General features: G+C 52.5%; 1 long non-coding RNA gene across 4 annotated transcripts; it reads right to left on the reverse strand.

Annotated features, from left to right (window-relative positions):
- Window positions 1–2530: 2530 nt before the first annotated feature.
- Window positions 2531–15155, reverse strand: LOC149121906 (uncharacterized). Of its 4 annotated transcripts, XR_016221921.1 has the most exons (4): window positions 15018–15155; window positions 4368–4453; window positions 3540–3668; window positions 2531–2933 (listed from the first exon to the last, which is right to left on the reverse strand). It is a non-coding gene; the product is annotated as an uncharacterized LOC149121906 (long non-coding RNA). The 4 variants fall into 4 exon arrangements; XR_016221922.1 differs by lacking the exon at window positions 3540–3668; XR_016221923.1 differs by lacking the exons at window positions 3540–3668; window positions 15018–15155 and adding an exon at window positions 12594–13166.
- Window positions 15156–15421: the final 266 nt, after the last annotated feature.

Here is a 15421-nt window from a genome sequence, read left to right on the forward strand (position 1 = left end):
GCCAGCATCCCATATGGGTGCCGGTTCAAGTCCTGGCTGCTCCACCTCCGATCCAGCTCTGCCGTGGCCTGGGAAAGCAGAAGATGGCCCAAGTCCTTGGACCCCTGCACCCACGTGGGAGACCTGGAAGCTCTTGGATCTTGGCTTTGGATCAGCACAGCTCCAGCTGTCACAGCCATCTAAGGAGTGAACCGGCAGATGGAAGACCTCTCTCTCTTTCTCTGCCTCTCCTTTCTCTGTGTAACTCTGACTTTTGAATAAACAAATAAATATTTAAAAAAAAAAAAAAAAAAAAAAAACCTTGCCTAACCCAGACAAAATCTAAGCAGAGGCAGGCATTTGGTGCGGCTCTTAGGATGCCCGTACTCCATATCAGAGTGCCAGGAACAGAACCCCTGCTCTGCTTCCTGTGCCGGCTTCCTGCTGATGCGCACCCTGGGAGGCAGTGGGTGATGGCTCGAGTAGCTGAGTCGCTGCCACCCATGTCCATGTGGGAGACCCAGACTGAGGTCCTGGATGCCTCTCTCTTTAGTTGTTCCATTCATACAAGGAAGAAGGAAGAAACAGTGCAATCTCACAGGGAATCTTTTTTTTTTTTTTTTTTTTTTTTTGACAGGCAGAGTGGACAGTGAGATAGAGACAGAGAGAAAGGTCATCCCCCAATGGCTGCTGTGGCCGGCGCGCTGCAGCTGGCGCACCACACTGATTCGAAGGCAGGAGCCAGGTGCTTCTCCTGGTCTCCCATGGGGTGCAGGGCCCAAGTACTTAGGCCATCCTCCACTGCACTCCCGGGCCATAGCAGAGAGCTGGCCTGGAAGAGGGGCAACCGGGACAGAATCCAGCGCCCTGACTGGGACTAGAACCCAGTGTGCCAGCGCCGCAGGCAGAGGATTAGCCTAGTGAGCCGTGGCGCCGGCCACAGGGAATCATCTTTAACCTAACATCTAACTCGTTCCTTAGGGAAGGATAAGCTGGGCACTACAGTGCTGAGAACATTTACCTTTTCATTTCTTTTTAAAGATTTATTTATTTGAAAGTCAGAATTACACAGAGAGAAAAGGAGACAGAGAAAGAGATTTTCCATCTACTGGTTTACTCCCCAAGATGACCGCAGTGGCCGGAGCTGGGCCAATCTGAAGCCAGGAGCCAGGAGCTTCTTCCAGGTCTCCCACATGGGTGCAGGAGCCCAAGGACCTAGGCCATCTTCTACCGCTTTCCCAGGCCACAGCAGAGAGCTGGACTGGAAGTGGAGCAGCCGGGATTCGAACCGGCACCCATATGGGATGCTGGCACTGCAGGCAGCAGCTTTACCTGCTACGCCACAGCGCTGGCCCTGAACATTTACCTTTCCGCTGCAAATCCCACTTCCATTGCTAGAAAACCAATGGTGACTGGGCGATCTCAGAGCTGTGGGGTCCGCTGCTACTATCGGAATGGGATTCTGATCAGATTGTGGGTTTGATTCTTTCTCATTCAGGTGTGTCTCATGTCTTCATGGACTGAGAGAGTGTATTTATGGCCCTGCTCTCACTAATGAGTAAGTACTAAGTTAGACCAGCACTGCATCCTGGACTCGCTCCCCTTATTGGTTTTTCTGATCCTGCTTGAGTCTTTGTCAGTGTATCCCTTGCGTTGCAGGAAATGGGAAATTTGAAAGAAAAGTGATTCTGCAGATGAGTCTAAAACGGAGCCACAGCCACAGGAACAGCCCCCTGGGAGCCCAGGAAAGGTGCGCTTTGGGCGGGGGCTGAGGAAGGTACAGTCATGATTCGCCCCCTACTGGTCAACGTAATAACTGGGGTGGCAGACCAGGGGGAATGTCACCAGCCCAAGGCGCTCGCTAAGCAGAGTTGCTGGGTGTGCGGCATGAAAAGGCCAAATCCCGAGGCCTCAGGGCATCTTTTAACAAACAGGCCCAGCAAGGCCAGAGGGAGCCCTAACCCACGCTCATCAACCAAGGCCTGGAGATTGCAAACGTTCAAACAGCTGTGGGAAAGCCTTAGCTCAAGGTGGATTTTGAGTTTCACATTCCAGTGATTCACCAAAACAAACAAAACAAACAAACAAAAAAACCACATTTATCCAAAAGCAACCACGTACATTTTGTGCTAGTCAATACTAAGTTATTCTTGGATCCATGCTTGCTTGTTTCATGGTCACTTTCTCTCTCCCGTTCCTCCCTCCCTCCCTTCTTGTCAGTCTAACCTGAGGTTTAACCCTTAACTCTAGTCATGCAATGACTTTGAAATGTCATTTATCTACATGTTTTTTCTTTGTATTTATTTGGGAGGCAGAGAGAGAGAGAGAGAGGGAGGGAGAGAAATAAAGAGAGGGAGAGGACTGGTTGACTCCCTAAATGCCCATAACTGCCAGAGCTGGTCCAGGCCAAAGCCAGGAGCCAAGAACTCCATCCAGGCCACCCACGTGAGTGGCAGGGACTCCATTACTTGAGCCATCACCGCTGCCTCCCAGGGTCTGTACCAGCAGGAAACTGGAGTCAGGAGCCAGAAACAGAAACCAAACTGCGGCACTCTGTGGTATGGAGTGGGGGCATCTTAGCCACTAAGCCAAATGCCACCCCTCACTTTATTTTTAGACTGTCTTCTGCTATCTTGATCATTAGGGTAAATTGTACTGAAGAAAAATATGAAAATAGAAAAGTCATGTTTTAATATTTTTAAATCCTGAGGGTTGAAAATGTACATAATTGGGGCAAGAATATATATATATGTGTGTGTGTGTGTGTGTATTGCTCTTTGCTTCCCAGAACTTTGTGACTGATTAGTCAGAATGGTCTCCAAACATTTTTAACGCAGCGGAGCACCTAGTGGGAGGGCTCTTCAATGATGCGGCTGCTTCTGCGTCAGAGGGCAGACACTGACATCCTGGACCTGTCGCTATCCAGGCAAGCGTCTTCATGTGGATTCTTCTAGCTGTGGAAATGCAGGACAAGCAGGCACTCATTGTCCCAAGTCGAAAGAGGCATGAATGTCTGTGAAAGGGTGCATGAAGCCTGCCTCTCTCCTAAGCTCTCCCAGTGAGTGAAGCTGGCTGCCAAGGACCGAAGCCCCCCGCACAAAATCTCCAGACCCCAGTGCTCTCTCTCTGAGATTCAAACAGGGAAACCTGTTGGCATGGAAGAATGATGATTTTTTCTGAGACAGAGAGAAAGAGAGAGTGCGCTGCCCCTAAATGCCCACAATGGTCAGGACTGGACCAAAGAAAGCTGGGAGCCAGGAACTCAGTCCAAATCTGCCACATGGGTGGTAGGAACCCGATCACCTGAGCCATTGCCACTGCTCCCCGGGGTGCCCATTAGCAGGAAGCTGGAATCCGACATCGAACCTAGGCACCCCAATGTGGGATGTGGGTGACTTAACCACCAGGCCAAACACCTGCGCTGGGAGACGGCTTATGGGCAGGAAAGGATTCCAAGGCCCAAGGGCAACCATGAGAAAGTGAGACACAGAGGCCCACCTGCTGGGTGTTGGGTGGGGGGAGCAGGGAGGGAGTTTCATGGGGCTCTGTGGAAGGCATACCTCAAGGCCCAAGGGTGGCTGCCCTGCCCATGGGTAAAAATGAATTGCCTCTATTCAGCTGCATCCTGTTGAAGCTGGCTCAGGCGCAGGTATTTGGAAGACTAGGGCCATATCGCCTTAGCTTTGCACCTGGCAGGGAAAGTCAAGGTCAGGTGCAGCCCGGTGGAGGGCTTCTGAGGGCCCCTCCTGGGTTTCTACTCAACAAATTCTCTGGATTTGCAGGCTCCTCTGTTCCCAAAGCTTATTTTGTGCCTTCTCTGACCTCTCGCAGCAGCCATATTTTTAATGCTAAATAAACTGCTTGGTTGCTTATTCCTAAAAGTGCAGTCCAGGGAACCAGAGACGTCCATGGACCTCAAGCCTGAGCCTCAGTCTTCCAGGGGTGTTCATGCTGCTCCCACACAGGGTGTGGCTGATGGGGAAAGTTCTGGATCCAAGTGCTAAAGGAATCTGTGTGGGCCAGGAGCGCTTTGAACTTGGAACCTGGAAGGTGGCCCCAGATGGTGACCCAGGAATCCAGGTGAATTCTCTACAAATGGAGCAGGAAGCACCCATGTGACAACAAAGGGCCAGCTTTCCACTGCAACACTGGGTGCTTCCAAGGCATGGGCCAGCGAACAAATCAGAGCGTCGGGTTCCCCCTCTCCTGGCCCTGCAGCTTGACTCCCACTGAACCGAGCGAGTGCCCAGCGCTCCTGGAAGTCCAACGAGAAAAGGAGAGGCCTTCAGCTGGAGATGCACAGAGAAGCCCCAGCGAATCTCTACTAAAATGAGGGACCTGACGGTATGGACCCCGGAGTGTTGGGTGGAGCAGATCAGACTACTTACCAGGTCTCTTGAGTTGGCTGATTTAGAGTCCCTGGAAAAGCACATCACTTTCTTTTTTCAGCCAGCTGTCCCTTGTGCCTGTGGCCCTGAAAAGAAGCTGGTGTCATCCCTGAATCCAGGAATCCCACCATTCAGACTTCTCTTCCCTGCAGGCCTTGCTGAAAGGAGAGGCACCTGGTGGCCGTGTTTCTGGATCACGTGACCCTACTTCCTCGCTGTCCTCATCGATTAGATTAGGAGTGGGCACCTGACCTGAGTTACCTAACCCAACGCAGATGACCAGTGAGCTAGTCCATGAACCAAAAGCCCCTGCTGCTAACAGATGAGCTGTCAGTCAAATCTATGCTTTTAAACATGCAACTAAGATATGTAGAGAATGAGATATAGAGAAATGGGGACTTCTTACGCTGCTGGTGCTGTGTCCACTTTGGAAAACAGTTATGGCAATTTCTGAAAGGGTTACACCCTGTGCTACCATATGACCCAGCAGTTTCCCTCCTGGATACTTATCCAAGTGACACGGAAATGTATTTCCAAGGGAGGGTTGGTGCTGTGGCACTACGGTTAAGCCTCCATGCACAGTGCCAGTTTGAGTCCCGGCTGCTCTGCTTCCAATCCAGCTCTCTGCTAACATACCTGGGAAAGCAGCAGCAGACGGCCCAAGTGCTTGGGCCCATGTACCCATGTGAGAGGCCAGGATGGAGTTCCTCGCTCCTGGCTTAGGCGTGGCCCAACCCTGGCTGCTGCAGCCAAGTAGGAAGTGAACCAGAGATGGAAGGTCTTTTCCTCTCTCTGTCTCTCCCTTTCTTACTGTCACTTCTGCCTCTCAAATAAATAAAATATATCTTTTTTAAAAATTCCATCTGTATGACTGTTCATGGCAGCATTATTCATAGTTCAAAGGTAGGAGCAGCTGAGGACTGGGTAGGTTAAACATGGCCAGCTGTGCAGTACACATTACTCATGTAAGAAGGAATTGAGGTCCCAATGGATGCAGCAACACACAAGGGAGCACCAATGAGTTCATGGAAAAATGGAGTGAAAATGTAAATTTATTTTCATACAAAGAATTTTGAAATCCACACAGAATTTTCTCATAATACACATTTGCCATGAATTTTTTTGAGACTTTTTTTTTTTTTTTTTTTTTTTTGGACAGGCAGAGTGGACAGTGAGAGAGACAGAGAGAAAGGTCTTCCTTTGCCGTTGGTTCACCCTCCAATGGCCACCACGGCTGGCGCACTACGGCTGGCACACTGCGGCCGGCGCACCGCACTGATCCAAAGGCAGGAGCCAGGTGCTTCTCCTGGTCTCCCATGGGGTGCAGGGCCCAAGCACTTGGGCCATCTTCCACTGCCTTCCCGGGTCACAGCAGAGAGCTGGCCTGGAAGAGGGCAACCGGGAAAGAATCCGGCGCCCCGACCAGGACTAGAACCCGGTGTGCCGGCGCCGCTAGGTGGAGGATTAGCCTATTGAGCTGTGGCGCCGGCCTTGAGACCTTCTTATACATGAACCTTAAAAACCTTGAGAAATCAATCACAAAAGATCAGATCTGATGCGGCTCCACTTGTTTGAGGCAGCTAGAGAGGCAAATGCAGAGTGAGAGAGAGTGGATGAATGGTGGTCTAGGGGCTGGAGGTACAGGAAGGTTAGGGCATGTGGGGAGTAAATGCCAGGGGTCATAGAAATGTCCAAAACTTGGTTGTGGTCATGGTTGCACTGCCCTGTGGGTGCACCAAAACCATCAGATTATATACTCTAAACAGGTTAACTGTATGGTGTGTGAATTATATCTCAAAAGGAAAAAGATATGCAGAGGATGAAACTGAACAGAGAGAGAAGAAGCTAAAAGGATAACATCGATTTGTTTTTATTTTTGCTAAAGATTTATTTATTCAGTTGAAAGGCATGTTGACAGAGAGAAGGGGGAAAGACAGGGAAAAAGAGCGCGATCTCCCATCTGCTGGTTCACTCCCCAAATGCCTGCAATAGCTGGGGCGGGGCTAGGCTGACTAGGAGCCAGGAGCTCCATCCAGGTCTCCCACATGGATGGCAAAGATCCAATTATAGCAGGAAGTTGAATCACAAGTGGAGTAGCTGGAATTCTAACCAGCACCCCAATATGGGAGGCGGGTGTCCAAAGCAGTGGTTTGACCCACTGCCCCACAATGCCCACCCCAGCATTGGACTACGGAGAGACCGTAGTGGCCATGGAGAACCTGTGTATGCCACGCTCTGAGTACATGGAAGCTGGGGAGGGGTGGACGGAGATCAGGGATAAGATCTTCCAAAGCTGTATGACCTCATTGTTAAAGACTCTTCTATACCTTTCTAGAACTTTCTGCCTTTCACAGCAGCAAGCCAGCTGAAGCTCTTTCTTGTCCTCCAAAGTATAAAAATCAGCATCCACTGCCTTCTAGCTCAAGAGTGAACCCCACTGTTTTCTTCAGTCCCCTGCTGGTCCTTTAAAGCTAAGTACCCAGAACCTGTAGCTCACAAGGAGCCACATTATAGTTGCAGACAAGGGGCTGGTGCGCTGTGAATCTCCGTGGGACAGATTCCCGACCCGGTCCTTTCCGTGGGGAGTTTGTCTCGGCACGGGTCCAGTGACACCTACGCCCTTCCCACATCAGCGGCAGAGTGGCAGGAAGGTGTGGGTGTGTGGCTGAGTTCAGAAGCCTCTTAGGCGCGGAGGCAGGAGCTGGCCTCACATCTGCTCTGTCTGGCCCAACCCAACCACCTAGGGTTGCTTTGCTTACATTTCCACCCCCAGAAATGTATCAGGGGACACCTGTTTGTGCCCCGGTTTCAGAACTGGACTGGCCCCCTAATCCCCACCCTTCCATATACGTAAGGTTGAGGGTTTCTAGGGGTGACGGCCATGGTTAGTTCCAACTGCCAGGGGCATTAATGGCCAGCGTGTTCGTCCAGCCCCCATTTCTACTTTCTTTTGTGATTACCAACAGAGGGTTCCACTTCCCCCAGCCTCGCTTGCTGCTCCCTGATCTCCTCGTGTTAGGCCTTTGTCCCTAAAGACTGTCTGAAGACACAGGGGCCTGTGGCTGCCAGCTCCAGGGCTCCACGGAGGGCATCAGGAGTCCCACCATCAGTGCAGAGAGAAGACAAGAACTTGAGGAAGAGCAGGGGGCTCAGGCCTCTGGCAGACCCGTGTTCTCGCTGCTGCCCTGAGACCCAGCCTGGACGCCATGGCTCAGAGACCTGCGCAATCAGCCCCATGGACTGAGGTCCTTTAAAGAGCTCTCTGTCCTTGTACCTCAAAACCATGAAACCCCGGCCGGGACCACGTTGTGAAGAGCTGACCTCCAGGCACGAGAGACCACAGTGACAGACACGATGGCCGTGATGGTGGGGACGAGGCACCCGGCGCTGTGGGCTCGCCTCCCCTCTCCCTGCCCGGGAGCCAGCGTGGGGCAGGAGAGCAGAAGGCCAGCACCCCACTCATGTTTGCCCTCCTCTCCTCGTCCTTGGGGGGCACAGGAGAGAACGGCCCCAACAGCACTCTCGGTTATCCTCAGAATGAACATGTCGCTCTACAGAGAGTTAGGTGCTCCCGCTGTCACCGTTTACCCAGGAGAGAAGCCCAGGCTCAACAATCTGCCTAACCTCCCACAGATTTTTTTTTAAAGGTTTGTTTATTTATTTGAAAGAGTTACAGGGAGAGAGAGATATTTGCCATCTGCTGGTTCACTCCCCAGATGAACACAACCTCCAGGGCCAGGAGCTTCTTCCAGGTCTCCCACACAGGTGGCAGGAGCCTAAACACTTGGGTCATCCTCCACTGCCCCTCCTAGGACATGAGCAGGAGCTAGGCAGGAAGGGAGCCACTATACTGGCCCCTCCCACAGGTTTTTTTTTATTATTATTATTATATTGTTTTAGGGCCAGTATTGAGGCCCAGCAAGTTAAACAGCCACCTGAAATGCTGGTGTTCCACATGGGTACTGGCTCAGGTCCTGGTTGGTGCTCTACTTCAGACCCAACTCCCTGCTAATGCACCTGGGAAAGCAGAGGAAGATGGTCAAGTATCTGGGAGACCTGGATGGAGTTCCACACTCCTGGCTTCAACCTGGCCCAGCCCCAGCTGTTGCAGCAATTTGGGAAGTGAACCAGCATGGAAAATATCTCTCTCTCTCTAACTCTGACTTTCAAATAAATCTTTTTTCTTTTTAATTATATTATTGGGGCTGGCAGTGGCATAGTGTGTAAAGCCCATATGGGTTTCAGTTAGAATCCTGGCTGCTCCACTTCCGATCCAGCTCCCTGCTGTGTCCTGGGAATGCAGTGGAAGATGACCCAAGTCCTTGGGCCTCTGCACCCACATGAGAGACCCAGAAGAAGCTCCAGACTTCTGGCTTTGGCCTGGCCCAGTCCTGGTGGTTGTGGCCATTTGAGGAGTGAACCAGCGGATAGAAGACCGCTCTCTCTCCCTATCTCTTCCTGTCTCCAATTCTGCCTTTCAAATTAATAAGTTTTTTTAAAAAGTTATTTTATTTATTTGAAAAACAGAGAGACAGAGATTGAGAGACATAGAAAGATCTCCTATCCACTGGTTCACTCCCCCAGATGCCCTCAACAACTGAGACTGGGCCAGGCCAAAGCCAGGAGCTGGGAACTCAGTCTGGGTCCCTCACCTGGACGGCAGAGACCCACCCACTTGAGGCATCATCTGTTTCTGGGCAGGGTGTGTACCCGTGGACAGGAAGCCGGAACTCACACCCAAGCACTCAGATGTCCCACGTGACCACTTCAGCACCCAATCGCTGCCCCAGATCCCTCCAGTTCCCACAGCTACTGAGTGAGGGAGCTGAGACTGGAACCCGGCCTCCCAGCCAAGCCCAGCTACCCTGGACTGCCGCGGTGAACGGTGCATTGGAGACAGAGCCATCTGGCCGAAGCTTTGCTTGCCCCCGGGGGTCCTGCAGGCGGCCCACTGAGGCCGGGGAGTGGGAACTAGATGCAGTGGGTGCTCTTGGCGATCTTCGAGCCACAGGGCTCAAGCCTTGGGGGAGGCGGGGAATGTCCAAGAGTATCGGGCGGGACGGAGAGGCCGGGAAAGGTAGCCAAGCTCCCCACCGCCGCTCATCAGCACCACCGCAAGCAGCAAAGTCCGGGAGCCCAGGCCGCGCGTGTCCTCCTGGCTCTCCCAGGGTCCCGGGACAGAGTAAGTGTTTCCTGGACAGGGGGACCCGGAACTTCCTCACCGGCAGCCCTAGGCCACATCTGGCCAGCAGATGGGTTTGGTTGGGCCTGCCTCGTTCCTAAAAAACATTCTAAAAACATTTGAAAATTAAGAGATTTCACAAGAACAGATTTCTGGCCTTTTTTTTTTTTTTTTTTTTGAATGGCAGAGAGAGAGAGAGGTCTTCCATCCTCTGGTTCACTTCCCAAGTGGCTGCAACAGCTGGAGCTGGGCCGATCTGAAGCCAAGAGCCAGGAGCTTATTCCGGTCTCCTAGGTGGATACAAGGGCTCAAGGACTGCTATCCCAGGCCACAGCAGAGAGCTGGATCAGAAGTGGAGTAGCTGGGACTTGAACTGGCACCCATGTGGGATACCGGCACTGAAGGCGGCAGATTTACCCACTACGCCACAGCACTGGCCCCTTTCTTGAAAACTGGAAAGCTCTCAACAACACCCTGGCCCACGTGCCACGTGGCAGCCACCAGCCTGGGCTCAGCACCAGCTCCTGTGCTCGCCCCTTGGCCGGCCCTTCCCCTGGCAGGGACAGCAGGCTCAGGCACACGCCCACCTGGGTGGCTCTGTGGCTTTCAGGTTGCACCGTCTGGAGAGCTTGTGTGAGGACAGAGCTGACTGGGGCTGCGCGAGCTCCAAGGGAATCCTGACCTTTGAACTCGAGGTCCCTGGAGGGCAGCCGCTGAACCTTCACCCTGCCCTGTGTGTGTGGAGGAGAAAGAAAGTTCTGGGAACACAGGCCCAGAGGGGCCTGAGGGAAGAGGAAGCCAGGGAAAGTGTGGACACTCAGGGTGTGTGTTCGAGAGAGAGAGAGAGAGGGAGGGAGAGAGAGGGAAAGAGACGTAGAGGGAGAGAGGGAGAGGGAAGGAGGGAGAGGAAGAGGGAAAGAGGAAGAGGGAAAGAGGGAGAAAGGGAGAGGGAAGAAGAGAGAGGGAGAAGAAGAGAGGGAGAGGGAAGGAGGGGGAGAGAGGGAAAGGAGAGTAGGAGAGAGGGAGAAGGAGAGAGGGAAGTGGACAGGTAAAACCAAGCCTGAGGCCATGGTGAGAACAGGGAGTTCCGCAAGGGTGCTGGAGAGACCTCAAGTTTTGGGGCGGGGTGGGCCAGGGAGGCTGATGGGGAGGGGAGAGATGGTGTGGTGGTGGTGCCCCGCGGAGCCCCCTCCCCCGGGAACTGTTTCACTGGGTGGATCATAGTCGCAGACCCAGAGGAGGGCACAGGAGGCAGGGAGACAGCACTTCCAAGACCTCTGACAGGTGCACAAACTGAGGAGCGCGGCCAAAGCAAAGGAAGGAACCACTGAGAGAGAGAGGAGGTAGAAGAGACAAGGCAGCACTGGCCATGGGATTTCTCTTCGGACTAGGGAAGACCTCCTTCCTTAGCCACAGGGCTGTGGGGGAAGGCACAGGTCTCAGGGCCGAGCTCTGGCTGGAGCTAAGGGGACTTCAACCCGGGATGCTTTCTCCAACTCCCTCTGCACACATTCCTGCAGGAATTTAATTATTAACTGGTAAAAAGCAGCAAAACAGGGGCCGGTGCCGTGGCACAGCAGGTGGGGCCGCTGCCTGCAGTGCCCGCATCCCGTATGGGCACTGGTTCAGGTCCCGGCTGCTCCACTTCTGATTCTGCTCTCTGTTATGGCCTGGGAAAACAGCAGAAGATGGCCTAGGTGCTTGGGCCCCTGAGCCTGTGTGGGAGACACAGAGGTAGCTTTAGGCTCCTGGTTTCTGATCGGCCCAGCTCCGGCCATTGCTGCCTCTCTGTAACTGTCTTCAAGTAAATAAATAAATATTAAAAAAAAAAAAGCAGCAAATATAACATGGGGAATTCAGATCTTATTTACACTTTTTTTGTGAATGACTATTGATTTCCTGATTGACACATAAAAGCCACACATGTGTATGGGTACCAGGAGATGTTGTGGTACACATGGATAGATGTTGTTACGTTCACATCAGGGTAATCCTATCTCATCAGACACTTATCATTTCTTTGTGGGGAAAACATTCACAATGCTTTCTTCCAGCTTAGTACGTCAGCGCTGTCAATCATCATTCTATGCCCCAAGAGAACAGCAAGACTTTTTTCTCCCGTCTAAATGTAGCTTGGGACCATCCCCCACCTTCCTCCAACTCTCCCTCCCTCCTCCTCTCCCCAGCCTCCGCTAACCACTGCTCTACACTCAATTTCTGTGACATCAACTTTCTAAGATTCCCTGTGACTGAGATCATGGGGTGTTTGCCTTTCTGTGCCTGGTTTATTTCACTTAACGTAACAGACTCCAGTTCCATCCATGTCGTCACAAACGATAGGAGTCTGTCCCTTTTTATGGCTGAAGAGCACAAGGGGGCTTCAAAGAATTCATGAACAGATGGAACTAAGATAATGTGCATTTTCCATGTACTTTTTCTTTTCTTTTTTTGAAAGGCAGATCGATAGAGACTTTCCACCCACCGCTTCCCTCCACAAATGCCTCCAACAACCAGGGTGGACCACACTGAAGTCAAACTCAGTCAAGGTCTCCCACATAGGGTGGCAGAGAGCCAAGTACCTAAGCCATTGCTGCTGCCTCCCAGCGTGCACATTAGCAGGAAGCCGGGATGGAGAGAGGAGCTGAGACTTGAGCCCAGGACTCTCAAATGGGATGTGCCCGTCCCAAGAGGCAACTCCACTGCTATACCAAACACTCGCCCCAAACTTATCTTTCAGTTCAGTTTTTCCATGGACTTGCTCATACCACGTGGTAGGAGTTAGCAGCGGACGGACACTTAGGCAGGTGCCATCTCCTGGCTACCGTGCACGGTGCTGCAGCACACGTGGGAGAGCAGGTGCCCCTTCAACAGACTGCATTTCCTCTTGTGGGAGTCTGGCAGTGGCCTTGCTGGGCTGTGTGGTTGATTTTCATTCTTCTCCCTTGAGGACCCTCCAGTCTGTAGCCACCGTGGCTGTACTGATTCCCGTCCTCACCAACAGTGTGCAAGGTTCCCCTTTTCTCCATGCCCTCACCAGCGCTTACCTGCCATCCACCTGGAGTGAGGTGATACCTCCGTGTCTCTGCTCATAGGTAATGGTAAGCTTTTTTTTTTTTTTTTTTTCCATAAACCTACTCCCCAAAGCCACTTGTATGTCTTCTTTTGAGAAACGTCTGTTGAAGTCGGTTGCTCATTTTTAAATCAGACTGGCTTTGGTTTCCTTTTGCTGTTGAGTAGGTTGAGCTGTCTGGGTGTTAACCCCTTAGCAGACGCATGGCTGCAAACGTCCCCTCCCATCTCGGCAGGTTCTCTTCGTTCTGCTCAGGTTCCTTTGCTCTGAGCCTTGCTGGAATCCCACCTGTCTGTGCTTCCGGGGCTTACGCAACCAATCTCCCTAGTACTGGTGTTTTCGTTTCGGACCGGGCACAGTCGGAGGCCTCCCAGGGCTGCGCCAGCCCTGGTCTCAGTGCATAGCATCACGGGCCCGGCGGGCAGCACTGCTCAACGAGGGTGTGTGCCACTGGAGCTTTCTGTGCTGCCTCAAAGTTCAAAACAAGCTGCAGCACGGAAAGAAAGGTCTTTGCCCGAGTGACTAAGACATGTTCCAGCACTTTCCCACAGGCTCCTGCACATCCCAAAATAACTGCCACCCTGGATCCCGTCTGCCGCGTAGGATTACAGGACCGCGTATAGGGTTACAGGTCAGCGGGCTGCCCAGCCACACTCGCATGGGGGCTTGCCCAAAAGCACAGCTCATAGGCAGTGCCACACTGGGGCTCCGGGCTGGGCGGGGCAGGGAGAAACACCAAGGATGGCGATCTTGATAACAGTACCAAGCACAAGTACCCAGGCCACCCAGGCCACTAAGAGGGGCTTCAGTCCGTGCCAGATGGCAGGGAGAAGTTCCAGAAAGAGAAAACAATCCATCCCAGAATTACATGTCTGGGGGGAGGAAGTGGGGGACAGCTGGCCCTGGGCTGTACCCCCGATACTTATTCCTGAAGAAATATCCACTCCGTCTGGGCATCAGAACATCAGAGGTGAAAGGGACCTCTCAAAGCCTCCTGCTACCCAGGGGACCCTGTGCCCCGGTCTGGACAAGGAGGTGTTGGGATGGCCCTGTCACCCTCAGGGGATTTAGACATGCCAAGGAAATGACTGGAGGAAACGCTGGTGGTCAGAAGGGGCCAGGAAGGTTCCACACGGTGGGCCTCACCGGGGGAGAGCTGGAAGAGGGCGGGGGCAGGCACCACACCACGGGGCAGGAACGGGCGGGAGCCACTGCCACAGGAAGCCAAGGGCTGCAGGTGTCAGGGCTGCACCTGGCTTTTGGTGTAGACCCCACGGCCTACTCTCTGTGCTACGTGCTTCATCTAAGAGACGGGAATGATCCCACCCAATTCTGTAACAGCGCATTCTTAAAAGACCTGGGAGAGGAGAGGTAATTCTCATTTTTATGGTACTTCCATGGTCTTTTCCGCTTTGGCCACCATGGTCCACCTGGTGCTGAAGAGACGAGACCGGGGTGGATCCAGGGCCTGCTCTGCTTCCAGCTGTGAGAGTCACTTCCTGTTTCCTCACCTGTTCAACAGCTACCTTTTGTCATGTATCAGGCACTACTTTCAACATCTGTAACAACTTCATCCTCCCCACCCTGTCACCTTACCAATGAAGAAGCCAGGAAGGGGACTTGTCCATTGTCCCAAAGCTATTACCCAGCAGAGCTGTGCTCAGAATCCAGGAGTCCAGATTCAAACCTGTGCTAATCTTGATTACATGTTTTCTACGGGACATGGTGATGAGTCAGTGAGACAGACCTCCAGTGATCAGTCTCCCCTGGTTCCTGCAGTAGTCCAGACACAATTACTAATAGCTTTGCAGCCAGCCCTGGTCCCCGGGCAAGGCCCAGGGATCACCAACTCACACCTGGCAACTCTTGTCCCGGTACCCAGGTTCCATCTAACTTGGATGACCGAAAATACTCTAACAGGGGCTGGCGTTGTAGCACAGTGGGAGCACTGGTTCCAATCCCGGCTGCTCCACTTTCCGATCCAGCTCCCTGCTAATACACCTGGGCAAGCAGCAGCAGATGGCCCAAGTACTTGTGCCCACACCACCCACATGGGAGACCCAGTTGGAGTTCCAGGCTCCTGGCTTTGGCCTGGCCCGTCTCTGCTGTAGTGGCCAGTTGGGGAGTGAACCAGAGGGTAGAAGATGGCTGTCTCTCCCCCTCTGTAACTCTGCCTTTAAAAAAAAAAAATCTTAAAAATTAAAAAAAAGAAAAAAAACTAACTACACAAAGAGCTACTTAAGTCAATCAGTGATAAAAAAATACTGTCCACCTAATTCAGTAACCACCCAAGGGTTAATGCAGCGGTCGGCTGAGAATGGAGGCCCACATCCCGAAAAGTGGTTGAATTATCTTTGGTCCATTTTAAAAATAGTCCCCTGGTTTTTTTCCTACTTACATGTTGGGAGTTTCTGCAGTCAGTGGCATGTCGGCTTGTACTCCCCGTGAGTTCACCCAGGAACCATGCTGGCAGACGCCCACCGCATGACGTCAACCTTCCTCAGCACGCTGAGTGGCAAGCACACCACGGTGTATTTTTGTGCGGCACCGTCAGGCACCAAGATTAAACTCAATACAGCCATGAGGAATTCAGCTGGGGGCTCCTAAGTCAGCCGGCTCATGCAGCCCCAGGGTCTTGAGCTTTTCTCTCCTCACTTTATTTGGAAAACAACTGAAAAATAAAAATCGAGCACACCTCCGCCTTCTGGGAACCCTGGCTCTTTCCAAGCTCCAAAACACACTGGCACAGAAAGAACCTTGGGGCGCGCACGTGGGGCAGATGTTAAGATGCCTCTGGGGATG

Source organism: Oryctolagus cuniculus, chromosome 15 (assembly GCF_051225735.1).
Source record: "Oryctolagus cuniculus isolate XC-2025 breed Fujian yellow rabbit chromosome 15, ASM5122573v1, whole genome shotgun sequence".
Classification (NCBI taxonomy): Eukaryota; Metazoa; Chordata; class Mammalia; order Lagomorpha; family Leporidae; genus Oryctolagus; species Oryctolagus cuniculus.